The sequence below is a fragment of the Dioscorea cayenensis genome, chromosome 20 (genome assembly GCF_009730915.1).
Source record: "Dioscorea cayenensis subsp. rotundata cultivar TDr96_F1 chromosome 20, TDr96_F1_v2_PseudoChromosome.rev07_lg8_w22 25.fasta, whole genome shotgun sequence".
Lineage (NCBI taxonomy): Eukaryota > Viridiplantae > Streptophyta > Magnoliopsida > Dioscoreales > Dioscoreaceae > Dioscorea > Dioscorea cayenensis.
The window spans coordinates 13,652,120-13,668,270 of NC_052490.1; the positions used below are offsets into that span (position 1 = coordinate 13,652,120).

General features: G+C 33.6%; 1 pseudogene; it reads left to right on the forward strand.

The window, feature by feature from the left end:
- Positions 1-14,467, forward strand: part of LOC120251316 — a 36,778-nt pseudogene extending 22,311 nt beyond the window's left edge.
- The last annotated feature ends 1,684 nt before the right edge of the window (positions 14,468-16,151 follow it).

Sequence of the window (16,151 nt, forward strand, 5' to 3'; positions counted from 1 at the left end):
GCTTCTATTTTTCTTCTTGTTTTTGCAAATATTTTTTCCTGTTCTTGTGCCATGTTTTATTATTTTGCTTATTCCAATCCAATCATTTTGCTTGCTCCAAATGCCATTTTTATTTATTAATATTATTCCTGTCTTGACTATCATTTATTGAATTCTTCTTTGTAATATCAGAATGTTTACAATGTTCGATAGTCATATGCTTATCATTGATTTCTGATTTTTAGGGGTCTGTTTATTTCTTTCCAAATGCTTAGTGAGTGATTAATATTTTGAAAATAGCTTTGGTTAAACTTGCTAGTGTGAAAAGAGGATCAAATGATGAAAGAAATTATAAAGTTCATAGCGAAAGACAAATTTCTCTTTCTGGTTCAATTGATGAATATGAGATGTTTGGTTTGTCTGGTTTAGAAGATCCCACTAATGTCTCAGAACAAATGGTGCACAGTCATGCATCTTGTCACTACCGTGGAGCCAAAATTGAAGAAAAATCACATCTTGGTAGGTATCAGTTGTAAGGTGACCAGTGGATCAATTGCCTGTCTTAGAACATGGTGTACCTTTCTATTCAAATGTATTAGTTCTAGATGCTTTTTAGACATGACTTATGTTTTCATCCTTTGACCACTTATTATCTTCATGCTTGGTTGCTACGTGCAGTAAACATTTTTGCTGAATCACTAATGCGGAACTGTTACTAACATAGAGATACCAATCACTTGATTATTTCTACTGATTCCCATTATGATGTGAAATATGGAAAGGATTTTTTATGCCATCTTCATGCTTCTTTATTTCTCTGCATATTTTGATGAAAATGTTCAAAAAAAACTATTGCATAAAGTTTGTAAATTATGTGATAAAAATATATACCTCAAGTAGTGGTGCCCAAACTTCTTCAGTGGCTTCTACCATATTTTTTTCATAATTCCATCCAAAGCCACTTAATTCAGTAAACCCCTTCAGAAGCTTGTAAATTTTTTTTTTATCTCTTGCTCTAATGCTTTAACTTGTACAACAGTGCATTTTAAATTAGGGAATTTCGTTAACATGTCATGTAATATTCTATTCCATGCCTCTTTAGTCCAACCATTTTGTGAGAAGTACACTGGAACATTATAATCACCCAGCAGTTTCACTAGATGCGTCTATGATTTTCATTCTATTTGGCCCTTGTGTCGGTCTTCTCTTGATATGGATTTCTATAGATTAGATGATTTATAGCAACATGTATGTTGAAGCCTCATCAATGGATTCATTCATTCACTAATTGTTGTAACTCAAATCAATAGTGAATACAATTTGTAAACATAGCTTATACTTTTATTTCTTAAATGTTAAAATTGCCTTTTTGACTTCAGTTCTCCATTACTAAGATCTAGTATTGTTAGGACAATAAATAATAGAAGTTTATCTCTACCATCATGGTGCATTTGTGTGGAATTTGTTGTTGTTGCCTTGATCTTTTTACCTTTTATTAATTTCTATATGATACATACAGGAGAAATGAACATGCAGTGTAACTTAAGAAGACTACTTTGAATTACTAGTATTGCCACAAGGTTTGTTGGAAAATCTCGAGAAATTTACTTTGTGTTTATTTACATTTACTTCTCTGATTAAGTGATCCTATCATATTTGTGATGATATATGCTTTCATTATATTTAGTATATAAAATGGCTAATGAACATTTGGTTATTCTTGTTTCAAAGTCGTCTATGCTCATACAGGCGAAGAGCATCATTCTACTTCCAGCAAAAAGCTAAATGAGTCCCCACAAAATGAGGTATGTTATTCACTTATTATTCTCTTGATTATCATGCTTTAGCGAGATATTACTTTTGTAAGTTTTTTTTTAGTGAATATTTACATGATATGGCTTAGTTATAAGCGAATTTCAGGTGATGAAATGCTTTCTGAATTAAATACTATAAATTAGATGGAATTTCTAGCATGCTTGGAACCATGACAAGCAACTTGATTTTGTTCCTTTTCTGTTATGAAAGAACTGATTTATCAATTATGCAACTTGAGTAAATATTAACAATAACAATGGTGTGCAAAGAAAGACATTGTTTGATTGCTCTATGATAAGCAGTCCTTGATTTGGTTTTTACCCTGTTATAAGAGAATTGATTTATGAATTATTCAACTAAGGTAAGTAATAACCAAAAAAAAATGAAAGTATAAATTTCGTAACACTCATTTTGTTAAATTTTAAGCACGTGATAGATTTGATGGTTAGTACTTCTGATTGAGAACAATGGACTCAAACTGAGATTGTGATGTGTGCTTGCGCTTTGTAATAAAGCACCCACACTATGTCAAAGAAGACTAATTTATCTATAAGAAGAGACTCCCATAAATGAATTGTGCTTTATAAAATTCTAGCCTAAAATGATGCACAATGCTATAACAATATGGCTTCACGTTATTTAATTTCTATTGATATTTCATAGATGTAAATCCAATAGGTAAGCAAGCCCTCTTAGTCAAGTGAACTTTTTGGTGCTATATCATACATGTGTAATTAAAAGATTTAGAGGTTCATATGCATGTGAAAGATGTGTAAGAATCTCAAATATGCAGGGTATATATAAAGTACAAACTTTCATGAGTGTGTATCTTCTATTTTTTAAAGGAGTATATTTGAAGATATGAACCTTATGGCGTGTATTTTCTATTTTTTAAAGGAGTCTATATGAAGATATGAACCTTATGGTGTGCTTATGCTTAGATTCTAGATTTTAAATGGTACCTATGAAGATATGGACTTTCTGACCGTTTATGTACTAGATTTACAAGGGTATTCTTACAATTATGAACTTTACAAGGTATGAAAATCTATAGGGGTGGCAATTTGTAATGCACCAAGTTATTGTGACATGGACATGACATGGAGTTAAGTGGGTTTGGGTTGGGTTTGGATTTGCTATAATCGTGTGATCATATCAACATGTGTCAAACATAATTCTTGTGGTTTGATTGCGGTGATCCATCTGACCATTATGGCATGGAAATATGCCTCATGATTGCGTTGTAAATGAGTCAAACCACTTGTGAATAGCTTATGCTGATTTAGATTTTCGTATTATGGTATATATGTCTTGTATACATGTATACATGCATGCATTCATGTGTATGTAAATACATATGCATATCTATATATATAAGTATTGTATTTTAGTATATATATCTAATTATATAACATCTTCCTTATATGGTTATGTCTAAATTGTTTTCTATTGGGATATGAGGTCGTTTCTATAATTCTATTGAAGCTTGAGTTGAAGGTGAACTTGATTTATGTAGTATATTTTATTTGACAAGACCATCTCTAATATTGAAAGAAGTCGTTTGTAAAGGTTTGCTGCCACTAATTACTGATGTGTACTGCAAGCGCACAGATCGTTTTAGTAAATAAATTATCATTCCCACGAGGACTTTGTTGTTAAGTACCAATTTGTTGCAATTAGGGTTATTTAGTTGAATTGATAGGTATGTGAATTGTGGAAATAATAAGTATTGAAAACTAGAACTAACCTAACTAAGGCTACCAATGGTTTAGATGATTAATTCGGATGCAAGAGCTTCTAGGATTAAGGTTCACTACAATGATAGATAAAAAGACTTTGTATCAACTCTTTTTCAATTAAGTTTAATTGCTTTGAAGGTGGAATATCCTAAGATACTCACTATTTCTTTTCAGAATATAGCGGGGTATCTAACTTAGAACAACTCCTACTTTCATGGTAATTGAATCTAATTAGATCCTTTAAGTCTTATGGCATCCAACAATCTTCAAAAAATCATAATCTAGGATTTCAGGTTCAATTCTAGGGTTTCAAACACCTTACTTCACTTTTTGATCCATCCATTAGTATCTAAAATCATGCAAATATGAGGGGCCTAACTCATTTACAAGCATTAAGTACCATAGTTCCATAAAATTGAATCAAAAGCAAATAAACATTAATACGAAAATAAAAGTCTATACATCTTCAATTATCTAAAAATTAGGCTAATCCAAATTTTAGAATGAAAGATTTACTCGCTCATGTTCGATTTATAAGCTAAAAGATTCATATCAATCAAAGATCAAAACATGAAATAAATCAAAGAAAAAGAAGGAAGAAACCCTTAATCCTTCACTCGTGATGTTCTTGTAGATCAATGAAAAATTGTATCCTTGTTATCATAGCCAAAGATATTTTGAAATCTTTTTTTTTTTGGCCTTATACAGAGGAGAGTTAAATCAGGGTTGTGATGGTGGCAAAGATCCACGGCTATGTAGCTCGCACGAGCGAGTTGTGCTTCTTCTAGGGTTTTAGTCTTTTGAATTTCTGCACCATAATCCCTGGGTGTTGTAGTTGCCACAGGTCACCCGCGTTTCAAATAAAGGCCGAATTCACTTATCTGCATGTAAACTGATCAAATGCAGTAACTTGAATTAAAAGAGTTAAATTCAATTAAAAAACACAGAGAAAGATACATGACCGACTAAGAAATGAAACCTAAGTTTATTAAAAATATACTATAATTTACTACTTATCAATTACCTTATTGCTTCTTATTTCTTTATTCACGCTATTCATTGCACTTTTTTCTTCTACTTCATCTTTTCAAATGTGCATATTATAAATTTTTTTGGATTAACCAAGTTAAGGGTTTTACAATTTTTGTCAAGTATATGTATCAGAGAATTTGAGGGAGTTTTGAAACTATTTTGTTGAAGTAATATTCCTTCATTCCTCTCTTGTATATCTTGAAACCCTGTGTACCTTAACCGCTATCCCTGCCCCTTCGCTCCTGATTTCCCTAACTCAGTATACCTGTCCACCTCCTTATTTTTTTCACTCACGTCTAGTTTTGATTTCAGTCAAGAAACATCTAATTCAAAAGGTTTCAGTTCCTTTTGATTTTTGTTTTGTATTTAGTTGTTATTTATTTATTTTTCATTGTATTAAAATTTCAAAAAAAAATCTTTGTGGTTTCCCAGTTTTGCAAAAAAAATTAAAGAGGTTTATTTTTTTTATTTTTAAACTACGTGGTTTCTCCGGCTAGCAAAAAAAAGAAAAAAACTGTTAACAAGCCTTTAACAGTGTTAACTTAAAAGGACAAAATGGTCAATTTAAAAAAAAACACTATAAGACATAAAAAACATGATTTTCAACATGATTTTGTTTGGTTTTTGGAATTGAAGTTTTTTTTTTTTGTTTATTAGATTTTTGGGAGAGATTAATAGATTTTAAAAATATTTTTTAAAATAAATTGACCATTTTACCCCTATGAGTTAACACCGTTAAGGGTTTATTAATGGTTTTCCCTTTTTTGGTAGCTAGAGAAACCACAGTTTAAAAAATGAAAAAACCAAATCTTTATCCTTTTTTTGCAAAACTGGGAAACCACAAGGGGTTTTTTTTCTCCCCCTTATTTTGCTGCCATTTTCTTTGTGTTTTTTTTTTTTAATTGTGATGATGTAGTTCAATAGTTGTCACCATCAAACTTTTATCTTATTCACATTTCTCAAGTTTATTAAGTATTTGCTTTTGTGGTTATATGGTATCAATCATTATTATCTTGTTTTCATGCTACATTTTATTGGATTCATAATTGGCCATATCCATTTTGTGGCACCTGCATTTGTGTCCGCCATTCTTAGCAAATTTGATTTTGCTATAAGGTGCAACATGCATCATCACTTATGGATTGAAATGTTAATGAAATTAAATTGAAATTTTCTTCCTGTATGGTGACTATGCATGGTTTTAATTCTCATTACTTGGGTCTTTGTTTTGTGATAAAATCATATTTCTTTTAGAACAAAGATATGCCTTACTTTCTCAGGAGCCACTAAATTCAAGAAATAATTGGACTACCCACTGTTTGCACAACCGCAAGCGCACGATTTTGCCAAGTAGTAAATAAGTATCGATCCCACAAAGACCAAGTATGATTACCAACCTATTGCAACAAGGAGTTATCTAGACAATAAAAAAGGGTGGGAATTGGGAACAACAAGAAGCAGGGAATAAAACACAATCAAGGCTGCAGAAACACAGGGCTGTGGATTACACTCGAGTTAAAAATAGACTTAGGTTTGGGAATCCACCACAAGGTGTAATATGAATAATGTGTTGGATCTAGACTAGATGTGGATAGATCTCTTGAAGAGCATTAATCCTAAGCTACTTGTCACTCTCTTTCAAGAGATAACAAGTTAGGTCCTGGTAGGGCCATCTCCTACTTTCGTGGTAGATAAACTCTTTCAAAACCTGAATAAGCATAGTGATTAAGCAAAAGACCCTCAAGAATTACCTTTCAGTAAGTTCAGGGTGATTAATGAGGTTCCAAGACCCAGGTTATCCTTTCAGTTAACCTAGATCTCTAAGATAGGCAAGTAATGCTTTCACAATTACAAGCTGTGTACTCAAATCAGAAATCAACTCAAGAAATCTACTTTTAAGCATAAAAGATCCATACAAAATGTATCAACACATCAAACATATGCCACCTTGGGTTAATCCCAAACCTAAGAAGAGTTCTACACACACATTGTCTCAGTTACAAAGTGAAAATAGGAAGAACAAGAGTATGCCAGACACAGCACAACAGGGCTTAGAAGACTCCCTATAATGGCTACAAGGATCCGATCTTCAGTCTCCCAGCCCTTCTCTTTTTCTTCAGCTTCTTTTCAGCCTTTAGAACTTCCTCTTTTTCTTTTTCCAGCCGCCAGCTCCTTTTTCTCCTTACTTTCCTCCTACCCTAAAGCCCATTTTCTGGTCCTTTTATAGCCAAAGGTGGAAGCTGGGCCCCAGTCACTTTACAGACCACAAGTACTTCTCGCAGACCACAGATAGGTTGTGTTTCTTCCCAGTCTCCAGGGTTTCTCAACCAATTCTTGCTTTCTGAAATCAAAACAACTAGAGAGAGTAGTTTGTACAAAAAGAGAGGGGAAATCACTATGAAAACTAAGTCAAATGCATGATATTTAGCTAAATGCATGAGATAACAATGAAATTTGCATGTGCAACACCCACCCTCGAGGTCATGGAAAACATGGGGAGAAATAGTTCTGTAGTGATGATAGAGAACATCTTCGTAGAAAGCATGATCATAAAATACTTGAACATAAGCAGAAGAGTCTTGAAAATTATGCTAGAAAGAAGAGTCGACGTGAACATATTTCAAGGACAACTGGTTGGTTTCATTAGTTTTATTGGTTCTTTTTATCAATTTGTCATGAGGACTCTCTGCATGTTATGTCCATACATATATTTCTTAAAATGTGCAGGTAGATTTGATTGGGATGATGCTCCTCATCACGATGCTCATGATAGCCACTCTATTTCCTACAAGCTCAATCATTTCTCACCATCTCCTATGCTAGCTGGGGCATCACCAGATGCATGGTTAGTGTCTCCATGGTTGGGTGGGAATACACCTTGTTTTGCAGCTAGTGTATTCTAATCTGCTTAGAGAATTAGTTTATTCATTTTCTGTTTTTATTCACACAACACATAAACACAATTTTACTCTGAGCATAAAAACAGCATTAATCTTTTCTTTGTTTACAGCTTCACCGTGAGATCAGATTGCTCCTTCTCCAGTGCCAATACGCGCATCTGGCTCCTCTAAAAAAGCTTCTGAATCTATTAGTGGTAGAAGAATGCATCGGCCTACCTCTTCTTTAGTTACAATGTGGGAGGTAATAATTAGTGAAATCTGTTCTTTTTTGACTTCTCACATAGTTGGTAGAGCTTGTCATAGGAATGCCCTTTAGATAGATATGTAATATTTCTATGTTTGAATTTGAATTTTGACTTGATTTTGAAGTTGTTTACTTGAAAAAGGAACAATGTTGGGAGGGGGCTATATTACTAATATGCTCATGCTCATTCTAGCTATTTTCGACTAAAAGCTATTTTTGCAGTCAATTATATTATATTTTTCTTTAAGAATGGTCTCGAAAATCATAAGCACAGCTTTGTAAAACCATATTTATCAAATGGGCTTTAGAATATATGAGGCAGACTGAAAAACTATTAAAAATGTTTCTAAACATTGCTAGCTTTAGCATCCTATTACGGTTTTTTGAGTTATAGACTACCATCCAGTCTTTTAAATGGTCTTGTGTGCATTTGCATTGTTCAACAGCCTTCATCTAGCCATGAGTACCATTTCAATACTAGCATGAAACTTCTTTTGAGAAAAGGTTGTAACCTTCGGAATTGAAACTAACAGTCACAATGAGGTGCTTTGTTGAGAAAAATTTTCAAAGGGCAATATTTTAAAATCTTAGAGGGTTGTTGTGTTGGTTAGTTTCAAGTGGCTGAGTAAGTAATCCATTCATGGAATGAAAAGCAAAATATAAAGGAAGAAGCTATGCGAAATTTTAAAATTATGGGGATAATATACAATTTTAAACTTTCAAAGGTTTAAAGGAAAAATCCATAAAATAATCTCATATATCCTTTCAGAACATATGTCAGAAGAATGATAAATTAAAAGAATTAAAGAAAATTGAAGAGAAGTGTGAATGCTTTATGATTTTCAAAGGTAGCTTAAAAGGAAATTCTTGGTTGGGAGGAGAGTATTTTCTGTTGTTTCGATGAACAGTCTGAGGCCATTGGTAAGGTGGTTTGTTAAATGAAATTTGCTATGGCCTTGTGTTAAAACGAAAAGGCTTTAAAATTCTTATTCAAGAAGACCTTTTTTATTATATTTGCTTTATTGTCGACCTAGTTCAGCAAAATTGACTGAATTGCTTGCCTGAATGTTGCAAATTATCATTTATCCTACCCATATCATGTGACAGACTTTCTAGAGGGTCAAATCAGAAATATTTGAAATATCTGATGCATTAGTCATCAAGCTCTTTGCTGTTAATTCTTTGTTAAATGTGAACCAAAACCTTGAGTGATTGGCAAATAAATTCCTGTACTTTCTGTTTTGCTGCTTTATTATTGGTATCCTTGTTAGGAGGCCTTGTAAGTATGATGGTCAGCTCCGTTAATGCCTTTTTCTTCGTTTTCTGCAATAAATGCCAGAGTTTGTTGCTTTTAGTCTCTGACAAATGGGTTTGTTTTCGGCCTATGTTATCATTTGCAATACAATTATTTGTGTAAAAGATATTAGCGATCAGCTTGAGAACATTGTCTGCCTAATAAATTTCAACATTGTAGGCTACTATAATTCATTAGGTTTGTGACTTTTGATAACTCTATTTCATTCTTCCATGCGTAGAATGTACTGTTTATTGAGTTCACTGTAATTGTTATTCTTTTAAGTGAAATTTTTCTTTTAATGATTTGCTTCTTATGCAATGATTGATTTTTATTTCTGTTTTCCTTTTAGATGAAATGCACTTGAACAGACATACAACATTACAGATGAAATGCGTCAAGAAATGGATTATAATGCTGATCAGGCATGGTATCAAACTTTTTTGAACTGTTAGACTCTTGTTAAACTTTAATCCTCTTGGAAAAATATTCACATTCTAAGTCGATGATGTTAAATTGTGTTATTGACAAAATAACATAGGTTATTTATTTCATGTTATTTTTATGCACCCCAATTTAATATGGTAGTTTTTTTTTTTAATGAAGCGGTTTATTTCTTTTTAAAGCATTATGTGATTAACGATTGGTTCTGATAAATGGTTTGGTGATAGACTGAAACTTGCAACTGTTTGTCAACAAGTTTGATGTATTTTCTTCTCGATATGGTACACTGGAAAATTTGTTTGTTCCATCCATTTAGAAGAGCCATCTATCACATTTAATATTATGTGCTGAGGTTATGCTCATAGTTACCAAAAACGCAGTACAATCCAAGTCGTGAGACGTGTACGGATACAAGAAACGATGTTTGTAGTGTATCCGATACGTATTAATTTGATTTAAGATACAATTGAAAATTACATCTGAGTCGGTTATATAAAATACATACAAAATTATAAGACTTTAATATTAATCGGAAAGAAAAAGATGTTCTTAGATTAGTAAATAGATCCAAAAGTGCATAAGAACAACACTTAATAAGAAAAGAACATTATAATTAAAGTTATAAAATGAATTAAGCAAACTTTAAAGAACTAATTTTATTGCAATTTTAAAGAATGTATATATTATAATTTTATATAATAAAATTTTATATTATATAATAATTTAAAAACTTACACTAGATTTTAAAATAAATAGCAATTTTATCTATAACAACTTTTAAAACCTAATAAATTATAGCGTTATCTATAACTAGTTAGATTTTTATAAAATCTACAGTTAATTAATTTTAATACGCCCCTCTCATGCGATCTAGATCCTGTGGGGGACTTACCAAATACCAAATCTGGTAACTATGGTTATGCTAGTTTTTAAATTTTTAGAATTTGAAAATCGAGTGCTCTCCAATTAGCTTATGGCTCACTTCAAAAATTAACTTTTAGTTTTAGTTAATACAGGTTGGAGAGTTGGTAATAGGCAAATGATTTTAGTTTACTTTAAATAATGAGAATTGGAAAGATTGAAGTTAACAAATTATTTTTAATGCTTACTAATGGCCCTTTGCTTGTCTAAACTTGGCTTTCAAATTTGAGATTCCCGGTTCCTATTTTTCTATTTTTGTTTGGGCAATGGTGGTTGCTTTGGAGGATCTCAAGAGGTTGCTTTAGTCTCTCAATAGAATCTAAAGTAATTTGACTTATGACACCTAGAAAGCGTTTACTGTATTTGTGTGTATTTACCTTTAAAGATGAATGTTCTAAGATTGAATGATTGCTTCCCTATCTTTCTCTATTTGTATCAATTACGTGTAGGTATGACACAGAAGAAATTAACACGATGTTTGATGCTGATAGCTCATCAATTTTTCTTAGGGATGATGCATCTTATCAGAAGAAAGAAGCAGAGTTGGCAAAGAAGTTGGTATGCGTTTAATTGTATCGTTCCTTATAGTATACGAATCTTCTAATGTGGTACAAATGTTTCTGCTGAGCTTTATGAATCTTTCATTGTACCTTATAATTATTTTGATACCCTTATTCAGGCATACTAATCTATGCTCCCTATCCAATATATTTCGTCATAGATGTTATTTTCCCTGTGAAATTCTTAAAAAAATTTTGTTATTATTCTTTGTTGCTGCCAGACTAGAAGAGATGGATCTCTAATGGCCCTTGCCCAAAGTAAGAAGCTGTCACAGCTCACTGCTGATAATTCAATGGGAAGACCGGCGGCTTTTGAGATCTGAAGCCGTTAGAGGGACAGAGATGCAGATGGAATTTGAGGTTGAAGATGAGCGCAGAGTTATTCTGCTTGTTCAGTGGTATGTTGGTTTTGGAATAAATGTTAGTGCCAATCCTAAAAATCAATTGATTTTATAATTATCATCAAATACACTAACCAAAGTATTGAAGAATGCTTGAAATTACTTGATTTAATAATTTTGGTTTTTTCTCATGAGAAAATCAAAGTTTTATTTTACATGTCAGAGGAGAAGAATCTTAACAGAAAATCTTCTTGTCTTCTAGATACAAAACCACCTTTCCTTGATGGGAGGGCTGTTTACACAAAGCAGGTGGAGCCTGTCATGCCTATAAAAGATCCCACATCAGACATGGCCATAATATCACGAAAGGGTTCTGCATTGGTTAGGGATATTCATGAAAAGCAAAGCATGAACAAGTCATGGCAACGGTTCTGGGAGCTTGCAGGGTCAATACTCGGAGATATATTAGGCGTTGAGAAAACAGCTGACCAGGTTGATGTCCCAAGCACATGAAGAAAAAGGGTGAAGCTGTTAGTGAATTTGCCAAGTCAAGGTCCATAGAGCAACAAAGGCAATATCTGCCTATATTTTCAGTCCGCAAGGAGTTGCTGCATGTTTAGTTCCTTGCTGTAGATTAATCCTTGCCATTAATATCTTCAGATATAATATTTGGGGAATAACCTTTTTTCGTTTTGGTACTAATTCATGCAACTCTTTGATGCATGCTCTCTTTAGTAAATTCTTCTGTGAGGGTTTCAGTTAAACTACATTTATGATAATTTCATTATGATATCAACATCTTTTGTGCAGTTTATTTCAATGGTTTTCTTATGAGCCTTCTAACTTATGGTGGAGAGGCTTTTGTCTTGCTACAGTATAGTTTAATTTATATGCATAAAACTGGGTGGCTTTAATACGATTTTTCTCATCAGTACACAATCTTATTCCTGCCATTTAAATGTTTTGCTGTTGTTTCTTGTTCTGACAGTATTATCAGTTATTATGCAGGTGGTCCATGAAAATCAGGTTATTGTGGTGGTCGGTGAAACTGGTTCAGGAAAAACCACACAGCTAAGTCAGGTATACTTTAGCTATTCATTGCTAGGAGTGATTTGTTCTTTATTTTTATAATAAGGAAAACCATGTGTGACAGTACTTGCTGCAGAATGGGTATACACTATACACGGAATGGGATTGCTGGTTGTACCCAACTCAGACTGAATTGGTTGATAAAGTTGGATATGCCATTAGATTTGAGGATGTTACAGGACCAAACACTTTAATAAATGTGACATTTCTTCTGTTTATGTTCTTGTCACATACTCTTGCATTTCTTTTTTAATAAATTTCTTTGGTTGCCAAGTTAAAGCACTGGCTGGTTGTTCATTAACTCAATTTATTGCATATTTCGCTCTTTGTAATCATTCCTCTCACCCTTTGTTAGGTTCTACTCACTGTAATATGGACGTATTGTTGTTGACGTACTAGCAATTTTCATTAAATGAGATACTCTAGATTGTTTACATATAGTGGAGATCCTATCTAAAACCTTGCTTTTAGGTGTTGTTACGTTTCTATAACTTGTCATTTTCTACCATTTCCCTTGCCAGTCAGGAATTCCATGTAGACCTTGAATACCACAGTTAATAAAAATACGAATAGTTCTGTTGTTATCTTCCCACTGCAGATATTTCTGTCATAACAATGGATGCTTTACATTTTAGACCTCTGTGTTTAGAGCAGATAAATCAAATTTTTGACTTGTTGGGTTTGATATTTCTTCTTTTTTGCTTTTCAGTACATGACAGATGGTGTACTCCTTCGAGAAACTTTGAAAGACTCTGATCTAGACAAATACCGGTGAACTTTCTGCCCAATTTGCATTTTAAGTTTTAATTTATTTTCTTCACTTAAAGATAATACATTAATGTTTCTGATCATTACTTTGTGCAGTAGTCTCTTTGTATTTCTTTGTAGTCAACACTTAACACATCAGGTTGCAATGTACTAGGTAAAAATGGTATTGGTACTGTATGAAATGTAGCCATTTTTTTGGGAATTGCTAGGATTAATAGTCGTTCCAGTTAAATACATATGAAGGTGCAATTGCGTTGAAGTTTGCCCAAGGTAAACTAAGCTAGAACATGACAGCATTTACCTTAAGTAGGAATTGTGTTATCATTCTTATTTATGCTTTATAAATGATTCATTCTTCCTTGTGGGTGTGAAATGGTTTTGAATTCCACTCGTCAGTACTCTTTTTTCGCTGTTATTATTTCAGATTGATCAACATGTAGTAGCTTCCAGAATTATTCTTCTGAAACTTGGCATATCTTTTTTGCAGTGTTATCATCATGGATGAAGCGCATGAGAGGTCACTGAGTACTGATGTTTTGTTTGGTATACTGAAGAAAATTGTTGCCTGAAGGCGTGACGTCAAGCTCATTGTTACATCAGCAACACTAAACGCACAAAAGTTCTCCAACTTTTTCAGGAGGTATGTTGTATGCAGCTCGATTTTTACTGAGGTGTTCAAAATTCGTAATTTGCCCCGCAAGTATATCCTTCTAACTGTCTCCTGCCTATGCATCAGTGTGCCAATATTTCACATTCCTGGAAGGAGTTTCCTGTGAACATCTTGTACAGTAAAACACCTTGTGAAGACTATGTTGAAGCTGCGGTGAAGCAGGCTATGACAATTCACATAAGCAGCCCTCCTGGTGACATTCTCATCTTCATGACAGGACAGGATGAGATTGAAGCCACTTGCTATGCCCTTGCGGAGCGTGTGCCCAAGCTTTCCATACTGCCTATATACTCTCAGTTGCCAGTTGACCTGCAAGCTAAGGTCTTCCAGAAAGCTGAGGATGGGGCTCGCAAATGCATATTGGCAACCAACATTGCAGAGACATCTTTAACAGTGTATGGACTCTTGTATGTAATAGACACAGGTTACGGCAAAATGAAAGTCTACAACCTAAGGATGGGTATGGAAGCACTCCAAGTTTTTCCAGTCAGCCGAGCAGCAGCTGATCAACAGGCTGGGAGAGCAGGCACTGGTACCAACTCTGGGTGTTGGGTGCTGGGTGTTAGGATCAGGTGAGAGGAGTTGTGTAAATGATCTCACTCAAAACACTCAAGCTCACTGTCAATTAATCTCTCAATACAAGAACAAAAGTAAGGAAGAAATGAGAAGAAGAGTAGACAATTGAATTTCTCTGAAATTCCTTGCATTCGACTTCATTAGATCATTCAGGCATTTAAACAAACAGGTGATATGCGTGCCAATAAAGCAGCATAATTCATACAACCAGAATAACATAAACAGATAATACAAACATATAGTAACAGGACACTCATTCTGAAATACCCATCCCTGATAGCAGCATAATCCATCAAGTTCTATCAATCTCCTACAGCCAGCCAAAAACCCATCCTTGATAGCAGCTATGCAAATATACATTTTCTGAAATACAGGACACTCATTCTGATTTTTCCTTTCAGAAACAATTGTCACAGTGCTACCTCTATTTGTATTTTTTAGCTCCAATGCATAATTGTTCAATATTTTGAAGTCTTCCCTAAATTGATTTTCAATTTTTTTAATGACCAACCCTCTGCCATTTCTTATCACTTTATTAGTTACAAAGACCCCTAGCTCTCTCCTGACCAGTGCCTTCAATTGGCTTGTCTTGATGAATGGAAACCCACTTATTATGTCACCAAATCTTTTAGCAATAATATGAGTTGTCACTCTTTTGTTTCTAGTAGTTTTCAATAGGCATGTGTGTTCTGCAACATAGTGTTTCACAACAAATTCTTTCTTCCCACTGCATCAAGAACATAAAATTAACCATTTACAACCTTCTGCACTGCATTTTGCCCTAACCCGCACTGAATCATTCTTCACATATTTAAATTCAAACCCTTTCCTTGTGGAGAACTCAACTAACTCATTCTTAAATTGTTTCAAATCTGTAAAACGCATGTTCAAGCAGAATTCAGCCATTGGAAGATTAGGATTATGCCTTTTCCTATTGGATTGATATCTTCTTGCATCATCTGCCTCAGATCCTGCACTTGTATCTTCATAGCTCCTAGGGTCATCTGACTCAAAATACTCACTGTTATACCCAGAAATTTTCCAAGTAGGTTCAAACTCTTTTTCTTTATTTGCTGTAGGTGTGGCAGATCTTACCCAGTCATCATCTCCACCTCTACTGTCATCAACTCTCTCTTGTAGTGTTCTTTTCATCTTGACATATTTGGTGACATTTTCCATACTTTGATTCCTTTCCTCATCCTCATCTAAATTGTCATAGTCAAATTGGGCATCTACCAATCTCTCCTCATCATTAGTTTTTTCTCCATCTGAACAGCCATTTTCACTACTAGTACTAATATCACCCTCCTGCACATTCTCTAACTCGACAGTGGCACTAGTCTTCCGCACATCTTCTAGTTAAACAGCATTATCCACATTGTCTTGGATATCTCCTAAGTCAAATGAACACTCCACATTATCCTGCATGCTATCTAATTCCACACCTCCTTTAATACTATCATGCACATCATCTTCATTGTTTTCCACATCTCCTTCATTGCCCATCTCTTTATCTAATTCCATAACTTCAACTAACTCCACATATAGATAAAGCATCACATAAGTATTGCATAGCATCACTTTTAGGATTTCATAAAACCAAAAATAATTGAGGGTTATATGGCATTCTAAAATAATATTGAATTTAGTTTTAGTTGAGGATCATAACAAGACAACTTAGTTTAAGTTTTTAAACATATGAATATTTAAAAAAATATATATGAAGCTTCTATCCCTTCATAATTGTGAGGGCAAGACACTCAATTGACCAATTCAATA